The following is an 11,203-nucleotide window of genomic DNA, read 5'->3' as shown; positions in this document are numbered from 1 at the left end:
GTTCACAGGGTTACATGGAGAAGAGAAGAGGGAGGAGAGAGTTAGAGGTGACCCAAATGAGATGAGGTGAATCAATAGTGGAGAGAGTGGGCTAGCCAGTAGTCACTTCCTTATGTGCACTCCCAACTGGACCACTCAGAGATGTTCACGGGTTATACAGAGAAGAGAAGAAGGAGGAAGGTAACAGAGGTGGCCAGAAGGGTAAAAGGGGGAATGAAAAGGAGGGAGACAGATCCAGCCAGTAATCAGTTCCTAAGTGTTCTCCACCATCTGGAACACACAGAAATTCACAGAGTTGGGTAGAGTAGAGAGGGGTTAGGGAGGAGACACAGGCAACCTGGTGGAGAAAAAGGAGGGTCCAAAGGGAGAGAGAGCAGTCAAGCCAGTAATCTCACTCCCTAGTGAAAAATGGGTCCTGAAGATTGGGTCCTTAAAGGTACAAAATTGGTAACAAATACATAAAAGCAAAATTAAAAATCTAGAGTAGAGTTTGGAATTTCAAAAATACGACGTTAAAGAAAAGAAGAAGGAAAAGAAAGAGAGAAAGAACGAACAAACAAAAACAAACAAGGTCGCGAAAATTATAAAGAAAGTACAGGTACAAAATTGATAACTAATACCAGAAAGCGAAAATTAAAAATCTAGAGTAGAGTTTGGAATTTCAAAAAATACGATGTTAAAGAAAAGAAGAAGGAAAAGAAAAAGAGAAAAAATGAACAAACAAAACAAACAAGGGTCGAAAATTATAAAGAAAGTACAGGTACAAAATTGATAACTAATACCAGAAAGCAAAAATTAAAAATCTAGAGTAGAGTTTGGAATTTCAAAAATACAATGTTAAAAAAAAAAAAAAAAGAAGAAGAAAAATAAAAGAGAAAACAAACAAACAAATACAAACAATGTCACAAAAATTATAAAGAAAATACAGGTACAAAATTGATATCAAATATCAAAAAGCATAAATTAAAAATCTAGAGTAAAGTTTGGAATTTCAGATATACAATGTTATATAAAGAAGAAGAGAAAGAAACAGAGAAGAAGAAAAAAAAAAAAAAAAAAAGTCACAGAAATTATATAAAAAAAAACTATAGGTACAAAATTGATAACATATACCAAAAAGCGAAAATTAAAAATCTAGAGTAGAGTTTGGAATTTCAAAAATACAATGTTAAAGAAAAGAGAAAAAAAAAAAAAAAACAACAAAAAAAAAACAAGGTCAAAAAATTATAAAATATATATATATGAAGTTTGCTGAAGAAAAAAAAAATAGGTCTTTCTTTTTTTTTTTGCAAAGTAATAGGTTATAAAAGTGAAAATTAAAGGAACAATAGAGGACTTAAATTTTTTTTTTTTTTCCTTTAGTTAAAAAAAAAAAAAAAAAGAAAGAATGATTGTAAAAATAATAAAAATATATCTAGGACTTTTTTTTTTTTTTGTGGGTGTTGTGGGTTCAGTTCATTTTTGGCTAGTTCCTTGGTCAGATTTATATTTCTCAAGATCTATAGGCCCCTTCCTATGTAGTCCGTAGTAACCACAGGGTTTTGATCTATTGCCTGTAGCTTCCAAGGCGTTTCCCTCTGTTATATCTTCTTCCGTTTGCTAGTCTCTTCAGTATCTGGTTTCGCCCTGACTCAAAGGGCACGGTGGAGGACACTTTTTTTTTTTTTTTTTTTTTTTTTTTTACTTGTTCAGTCGCGCTGTGGGGATGGAGGAGGATGCTGCAAACAAATAACACTGGCGTGGGCTCGCAGTGCCTCAGCCACCCTGGGTCTGCCCCCGCTCACGGCGCGTGTAGCCTCCCTGTCCACACTGCTCGGACTCTAGGTTGTTCCGCCGGGAACAATCCGAGGCTGGCCCTGAGCTGCATGCACCTCCCAGGTCCAAGCCGCTCAGGTTCAGGCACTCGGGTAGTCCTCAGAGGCGCAGACTCAGTTGGGCCTGCGTTTTGTGCTCTTCCCAGGCGGCGCCAATGCTGCGACTTATCGCTCCCCCCGCCACTCGGTTATCTGGATGTAAAACCGGCGCACCTTCTCAGGCAGATGTTGACCGTCCAGACCCCCAAGTTTTAGTTAGCAAAGAAGCCTGCTTACAGTTTTATAGATAATGTCTCTCTGGGGCTGCTATTGCCCCCTTCCGTCTCTGGCTGCCTGTCACCGGAGGGGGAAGGTCTGCAGCCGGCTATCTCTGTTCAGTCCTTTGTTCCGTGCGCGGGCCTGGCGGTCTTAGGTTAGGGCTGGCTTTTCGCGTGGTAGGTATCCCACAGTCTGGTTTACTAGCCCAAATTATTTCGCTCAGATAGCGCTCAGGGTATTCAGGCCAGATTCTTACTCTCAGCGATGCAGCCCACGCCCGCGCCTCCCTGCCCAGCCCGGTTTGCTAATGGCGGATGCAGGCGTCTGCGCTGCTTCTCTGCTGGGGAGTTACCGTAGGGCTGCAATCTGCGAGTTTTAAATTGTTTATTTATTTTTTTCTCCCTGTTATGTTGCCCTCTGTGCTTCCAAAGCTCGGCACAGATTCGGCAGTGAGAAGGTTTCCTGATGTTTGAAACTTCTCTCTTTTAAGATTCCCTTCCGGGACAGAACTCCGTCCCTCCTCTTTTGTCTTTTTTTTTGTTTGTTTTAATATTTTTTCCTACCTCCTTTCGAAGAGTTGGGTTGCTTTTCTGGGTGCCTGATGTCCTCTGCCGGCATTCAGAAGTTGTTTTGTGGAATTTACTCGGCGTTTAAATGCTCTTTTGATGAATTTGTGGGGAGAAAGTGTTCTCCCGTCCTACTCCTCCGCCATCTTGGCTCCTCCCTCCTGGATATATCTTTCCTTATGTCCTTTGCCTTTTGCTTCTCTTCTTTTCTCAGCTATTTGTAAGACCTCCTCAGACAACCATTTTGTTTTTTTTGCATTTCCTGTTCTTGGGGATGGTTTTGATCACTGTCTCGTTTATAGTGTCATGAACCTCCGCCCATCATTCTTTAGGCGCTCTGCCTATGAGATCTAATCCATTGAATCTATTTGTCACTTTCACTGTACAATTGTAAGGTATTTGATTTAGGTCATACTTGACTGGTCTAATGGTTTCCCTACTTTCTCCATTTAAGTCTGAATTTTGCAATAAGGAGTTCATGATCTGAGCCACAGTTTCCTGTCTTGTTTTTGCTGACTGTATAGAGATTCTCCATCTTTGACTGCAAAGAATATATCAATCTGATTTTAGTATTAACCATCTGGTGATGTCCCTGTGTAGAATCATCTATTGTTGGAATAGGCTGTTTGCTATGACCAGTGTGTTCTCTTGACAAAACTCTGTTAGCCTTTGCCTTCCCTCATTTTGTACTCCAAGGCCACATTTGCCTGTTACTCCAGGTATCTCTTCACTTCCTACTTTCGCATTCCAGTCCCCTATAATGAAAAGGACATCTCTTATGGGTGTTATTCTAGAAGGTCTTATAGGTCTTCATAGAACCATTCAACTTCAGCTTTAGTGGTCGGGGCATAGACTTGGATTATTGTTATATTGAACAGCTTGCCTTGGAAATGAACAGAGATCATTTTGTCATTTTTGAGATGGCACCCAAGTACTGCATTTCAGACTCTTTTGTTGACTATGAGGGCTACTCCATTTCTTCTAAGGGAATCTTGCCCACAGTAGTAGATACAATGGTCATATGAATTAAATTCACCTATTCTGGTACATTTTAGTTCACTGATTCCTAAAATTCACTCTTGCTGTCTTATGTTTGACAGCTTCAATTTACTTTGATTCATGGTCCTAACGTTTCAGGTTCCTATGCGATATTGCTGTTTACAGCACTGGACTTTACTTCCATCACCAGTCACATCCACAACTGGGTGCTGTTTTCACTTTGGCTCCTTCTCTTCATTCTTTCTGAAGCTATAGCTCCACTCTTCTCCTGTAGCATATGGGCACCTACCAACCTGGGGAGTTCATCTTTTAGTGTCCTATCTTTTTTGCCTTTTCATGCTGTTCATGGGGTTCTCAAGGCAAGAATACTGAAGAGGTTTGTCATTCCCTTCTCCAGTGGACCACTGTTTGTCAGAACTCTCCACCATGACCCATCCGTTTTGGGTGGCCCTACTGGTATGTCTCATAGTTTCATTGAGTTAGACAAGGCTATGGTCTAAGTGAGGGGTCCTGACATAAAAATATCATAAAATGATTAATACTGTTTGCTGCTGCTAATATATTTATTAATTTTTCATGTTATTTCTGAAAAAATTATATTGTACCACATTTTGAAATATAAAACATATATTAAAAGGACTTGACCAAAATCACCATAAGAATCAGTCATAGGAACTCAAATCCTCCTATGCCAAAACTCTCACCATTTAGGACTAGCTGTGAAAAAATGAAAGGAAAAAAAAAAAAAAACAAAAACGCTCCTTGATGTACATAACTTGTTTTAAATTTTCCAGTTGTGTTCAGTGCTTTGTTTACTTCTTTGCAAATCATCCCTTTTTCTATAGTCATATGTTTAATCACTATACCCATTGGTGAAATCATATTAGATACCAAGTAATATCTACCAAATTATTATAGTCTCAAGTAGATATGCATATGTAAGAATACTAATTTAGGTTATTAATTATACTAGGACATTTCTACTTTGTGATAAGTTAGCTACTATAACTGCATTATCAGTTCAGTTCAGTTCAGTCTCTCAGTCGTGTCCGACTCTTTGTGACCTCATGAATCGCAGCACGCCAGGCCTCCCTGTCCATCACCAACTCCCGGAGTTCACCCAGACTCATGTCCATCGAGTCAGTGATGCCATCCAGCCATCTCATCCTCTGTCGTCCCCTTCTCCTCCTGCCCCCAATCCCTCCCAGCATCAGAGTCTTTTCCAATGAGTCAACTCTTCGCATGAGATGGCCAAAGTACTGGAGTTTCAGCTTTAGCATCATTCCTTCCAAAGAAATCCCAGGGCTGATCTCCTTCAGAATGGCCTGGTTGGATCTCCTCGCAGTCCAAGGGACTCTCAAGAGTCTTCTCCAACTTATAGTCATGACTTAAAGGTGATACTTTGATATTGTTATAATGTATTTTCATTTGTATTTTAAGTCTGAGTTTATTTCAAATCCTGTATTCTTTAGTTTAGTTTCTCTTTAACCACATGTAAGATATTATTTCTCTACCAAGAAGATTCTAATCTCTCATTCATTTTGCCTTACACTTACTCTAGACTTCATCTTTGGGTATCAACAAATTAATATATTTGCAGCTGGTCTTCATATCTAGATTACTTAGGTAGATTAAAAAAAAAAAAAAAACAACAGCCAGACCCTAAGAAGCTTTTGAACTATTCTCAATATTTTCTAAGACTAATACACTTCCTTTGAAATGCATTCTGCCTTAAGTTTTAGAAAGCGTTTTTTCTATTGGCATGTTTTCCCTTAACAATTCTATTGCTCATATTCCATTTGTTTGTTTAAAATTGCTCTTTATAGCAAAGGCTGAAACCATAATTGAAATGTTGCCCAACATAAAAGGAATGAGAGAAGAAAGTTAAAAAGGAACAAAGGTTTAATTTCAATCCAGTTCTTGTTTAAATTTGCTTTTTCCCCCATCTGACAAAATCACTAATTATTCTTCAGTGAATGATAAAAAAAGTCTGGCTTTTGTTCTCAAGTACCAGTACTTGATTATCATTAAGTAATTGAAACATCCCTGGAATCCATTTTAGATGACACTGTCAAAAATTGTATTAGTTAAAATACAGGTTTTAAGTACTATAACAAAAATGCAAATAATACCACAGCTTAAGAAAATTTAATTTTTTTTTTCCTCATGGCTAAATCTGAGGTAAAGGGACCATGCCTAATACTTAATTCCACAACCTTATCTAGCTCCTTCACTTTCTGTCCTATCATTCTCAAAATACAGCTTTTGTTTTCTGTTCCAGGAGTGTTGTACCAGCTCCCATCATATATAGATCATAGCAAAGGGAGGACTTGTCCTTTCATTTAAGGGCTCAATTCTAGAGTTATAGCTTTTCTGCTCACATATCATTGCCAGAACTGTTATGTGGACAAACCTAGTTCTAAGGGAGTCTGGAAATGTCTAGCTTGGCAGTTGAAAGTGAAAGTGAAGTCTCTCAGTCGTGTCCGACTCTTTTGTGACCCCATGGATTGTAGCCCACGGAATTTTCCAGGCAAGAGTCCTGGAGTGGGTTGCCATTTCCTTCTCCAGCTAAATGGTCAGAAAAATTGAAAGTAATCTATACTAAAGGATGAGGGGATGCGTGAATTACAGGAGACAATATTCAATCTCTAGTATAGTAGCCATACATATTTTCTTCATTTGCTTAATTTTTTCAAATATTCTTTTTTTTTCTTTCTTATGTGCCTGGTACAGTGCTGAATGGCTGACACTGAGTTATCCCAAATATGCCTCCTATTCCCAAATAGATATTTTTTCTGTCTTGTTGGTTAAACAAATATTATTCAAAATTAAAATGCAAATAAATTACGTTATAAGCTACATTGGATGTTTAAAGATTATAACAGGAAGACTTCACAGAGTCTTGAAGGAAGAGTAAAATTAGCCAGAAAAGAGAGGAAAACCACATATGCAGAGAGAACAGAATCTATTAAATATTTGAGAAAAAAATAAATTTGATTTACCCAACAACTTAAAGAAAGTTAGTAATAGCAAGGGTGGCATTGTAAAAGTTTTTCTATTTCCTCTTTGTCATCTATTAATCTAGCGCACCAGTGGAGTTTTGCATTCACCAAATCAGGCCTGGAAAAGCCCTTCAAATATGCCCAAATATTTTATAGTCTTTCCCTCATTTGTTTACTAAATACATAATTTTCCAAGCTTTTACTCATCTCTGATTCCATTCTTTCTTTCAAAATGCAGCTATGCTGATCTTTAGACACCCCTCATTTCTACTGGCATCTTTGTGATTGTATCATCAGAATATTATTTTTGAGTGGTTGTCTTTTGATATTTTTATTACAGGTCATTTTTATTTGTATTTTTCCAAATTTTTTCTTTAAAACTGACAACATTTAGATTGTCTTGATTATAATGGTGTCATTTTCTCCCAATGTTAATTTCATAAAAGGCATATAATTTATAATAACAGAAATTTGGAGAATTGAGTAGATTAGGTTTGAAAATGAAGTGCAAAATGGACTTAAATAATTAAAATTAAGATAATATTCATTTTCTGGGATGCACCTTTGACTTTTTAGTAATAGTGAAAGAACTGCATTGGGTTATGAATCATATTTCATAATTAAGTAATAGACAATATCACCAGTCCACTGTTCTCATTTCAAAATTCATGTGACTGAGGTCTGCTGAGATGTGTCTCTTCCAAAGTTATCTGAGGATAAAAGATAACACTGAAGCACATACCTGTAGTTCTTCTGACTCTCCGTCCATTGTTCCTTCCCATATCCCTGAGGCTTCCCACTGAGTTTTGGTCCTGACTCTATGTGGTAAATAGTGGCTTGAAATGGATACCCAGATTAAGGAATGAAGCAAGATATAAACTTTTGTTGTGTTTTCACTTGCTACACACACTGAGTATGTGAGTTAAGTGGCTTAAGGCATAAATTGACACAAGAAGTTTTTTTTTTTAAAGACCAAATCAAAATATTCTGTTCTATTTTGTATACTCTATCATCAACTAACTCCATGTTAACCCTATTGAAATATATGCATCAATTCTATATATATATACACACACACACACACATGTGCTGTGCTCTTTAGTCGCTCAGTTGTGTCCAACTCTTTATGATCATATGAACTGCAGCCCAACAGGCTCCTCTGTCCATGGGGATTCTCCAAGCAAGAATACTGGAGTGGGTTGCCATGCCCTCCTCCAGGATATCTTCCCAACCCAGGATAGAACCCAGGTCTCCCACACTGCAGGAAGATTCTTTACCATTGAACCACCAGGAAAAAAATATATATATATATATATATATATATGTATATATGTATATATTACTAAGTCATGCCAGTCGTGTCCGACTCTGTGTGACCCCATAGACGGCAGCCCACCAGGCTCCCATCCCTGGGATTGTCCGGCAAGAATAATGGAGTGGGTTGCCATTTCCTTCTCCAGTGCATGAAAGTGAAAAGTGAAAAGTGAAGTTGCTCAGTTGTGTCCGACTCTTCACAACCCCATGGACTGCAGCCCACCAGGCTCCTCCGTCCATAGCATTTTCCAGGCAAGAGTACTGGAGTGGGGTGCCATTGCCTTCTCCAATATGTGTGTATGTGTGTGTGTGTATATATATATATATGCACATATATGCATATGTATATATGTATATGTGTGTATATATGCATATGTATATATATATAAATATATACATACATAAATATATACAATTATGGACTGTGAAGAAAGCTGAGTGCCGAAGAATTGATACTTTTGAACTGTGGTGTTGGAGAAGACTCTTGAGAGTCCCTTGGACTGCGAGGAGATCCAACAAGTCCATCCTAAAGGAGATCAGTCCTGGGTGTTCTTTGGAAGGAATGATGCTAAAGCTGAAACTCCAGTACTTTGGTTACCTCATGCGAACAGTTGACTCACTGGAAAAGACTCTGATGCTGGGAGGGATTGGGGGCAGGAGGAGAAGGGGACGACAGAGGATGAGATGGCTGGATGGCATCACCGACTCAATGGACGTGAGTCTGAGTGAACTCCGGGAGTTGGTGATGGACAGCGAGTCCTGGCGTGCTGCGATTCATGGGGTCGCAAAGAGTTGGACACGACTGAGCAATTGAACTGAACTGAACTGATATGTAATTTATGGGCCTCCCCAGTGGTGACAGAAGTAAAGAAACTGCTGCCATTGCAGGAGACATAAGGCATGTTGTATGGATCCCTGAGTGGGGAAGATCCCCTAGAGGAGGGCATGGCAACCTACTCTAGTATTCTTCCTTGGAGAATACCATGAACAGAGGAGTCTGGTGGGCTACAGGCCATAGGGCCACAAAGAGTCAGAGACAACTGTAGCAACTTACATGCTGCCTTTGTAATTGATATATATGTGTATATATGATATATATGAAAGCTTCAATAGATATAACAAATACATTTAAAAACTGTGTGGTTTAAAATTTAGCTGAAATTTTAATTTGAAAATTAAATTGATATTTAATCACTGGAAAGGGTAATTACATAATTATAACACAAGTTTAGTTAAAAATCACCTTCTTTATGCATAAATAGTACAAGAAATGCTTGTTAGTTCCAACGGTTTATAATATAGACAACTGTAAGCTTAAGTAAAAGCAACGTTCCTTATTGATCCTCTGTGATGTTCTGTAAAGTCTGTCTTCACATATCTTTAAGAGGCAATTTACTCTTCTCTTCAAAGCTAAGCAAGAAGTATAAAACCCCAACCCTATTTAAGTAAAAATTTTTTTAAAAATTTAAAAATAAGATAACTAAAGAAAAATGAAAACAGCTTCTATTGATCTCTTCAGTATTGTTAAATGTGGGTTTAGTCCCACATGGAAGGAATTGTTTTAGTGAAAATATTCAAGACTATCTGCTGAGGATAGCTTAAGTGCCCTTGGTATGCATTTTATAAAACTTACTAAATTAAGTATCAAAATGTGTACAAAAATTTGAAAACAACTTTGAAAGTCTTAAAATATTCATGTAACATATTTATGATCATATTTCAAAGTTTTCTTTTTCATCCATCTTTTGGATATAGTGTTTTTATCAAATCTATAAAGAAATATTTGACATATCAGGATGGTATGTTGTTTAAAATAACGATATATCAAATTTATAACCTTGGCAACTCAATTTCCTAAATATGGCTGCACATAAAAATATGAACTAGAAACATTATTCCAAAGATATAACAGCAATAAGATTATTCCAGCATAGATTACTGACTTTTCAATGCTCAATGTATTTTAGCTCTGTCTCCATTCCATGTAACCTACCCTTCATTTTCTTCCTAAGGACTCAACATTAAACATACAGTTTTAATAAATGGCATCTCTTTTTCCTTTTTCCCCTCAGTGTCATAAAGTCTTCTAGGCTAATGAAATATGAACAAACCTAGGAACTAAAGATCAAAACCATAAAATGTCATAATGCTAACACTTATCAATTTTAATAGTTAATCACCATTTGGAACAATGTACAAAACTTACGTTGCTAAAGAAAGAGGTGAAATTTTACTTTATTCAACTTTGAAACTACACAATAATATTTTTTTAATTTAATCAAAATAGCCTAGAACAGTCCCTCTGGCATTGTTTGATTTAAATAATCTTTGATCAGTATTTATCTTAATAATGCATATATACACTAACATATAAAAATATACTACAGAAATGGAGAGAGCAATAGATATGTTAACCGATTAATGATTGTTTTCAATGATTACTTTATACAGTCAAATGCCATGTTTCACCTAATCTAAGGTGAAGATTTTCTTTTCACATTTAAACATCTCTGAAATCAGGATGGGTCCTAAAATGACTCCAGTCAGGAGTCAACTAAAAGTCAACTCCAATGACAGAGTTGTCATTGTCTGCCCATGTGAATCAAAACAAGCAGAGAGAAGATTCGCATGGCCCTGTGCAAGGATGATATGCCAATTTGTGAAGTGTTCCATATTTACTGAACTACCATGTGACCCTGCAGTCACACTCCTGGGCGTATACCTGGAGGAAAACAGGGCATAAAAGGATACATGCACCCTCATGTCCACTGCAGTGCCGCTTACAATAACTGAGGCATGGAAGCAATCTAAATGTCCAACAACAGAGGAATGGATAAAGATATGGTACATATATACAATGGCATATTATATAGCCACTGAAAGGAATGAAATGATCTCATTTGTAACAGCATGATGGACCTAGAGATTGTCATACTGAATAATTTAAATAAGACAGAAATACCACAAACTATTGCTTACAGGCAGAATCAAAAAACGATACAAATAAACGTATTTGCAAAACAGAAACAGACTCACAGACTTAGAGAATGAACTTATGATTGCCAGGGGAAAAGATGGGAGCGTGAGATAGTTGGGGAGTTTGGGATCGACATGCACACACAGCTATATTTAAAATGGACGACCAACAAGGTCCTAGTGTATAGCACGGGGAATTCTGCTTGCTGTTATGTGGCAGCCTGGATGGGAGGAGAGTTTGGGGGAGAATGGATATTTAATATGGCGAATCCCT

The 11,203-nt window shown here is 37.4% G+C and overlaps 1 pseudogene; it reads left to right on the top strand.

Annotated features, from left to right (window-relative positions):
• Window positions 1-10,531: 10,531 nt before the first annotated feature.
• Window positions 10,532-10,632, top strand: LOC138987659 (U6 spliceosomal RNA; annotated as a pseudogene).
• Window positions 10,633-11,203: the final 571 nt, after the last annotated feature.

Source organism: Bos mutus, chromosome 4 (assembly GCF_027580195.1).
Source record: "Bos mutus isolate GX-2022 chromosome 4, NWIPB_WYAK_1.1, whole genome shotgun sequence".
Classification (NCBI taxonomy): Eukaryota; Metazoa; Chordata; class Mammalia; order Artiodactyla; family Bovidae; genus Bos; species Bos mutus.
The sequence above is the reverse complement of the archived record's forward strand: the minus strand, read 5'-3'. Positions and strand labels throughout refer to the sequence as shown.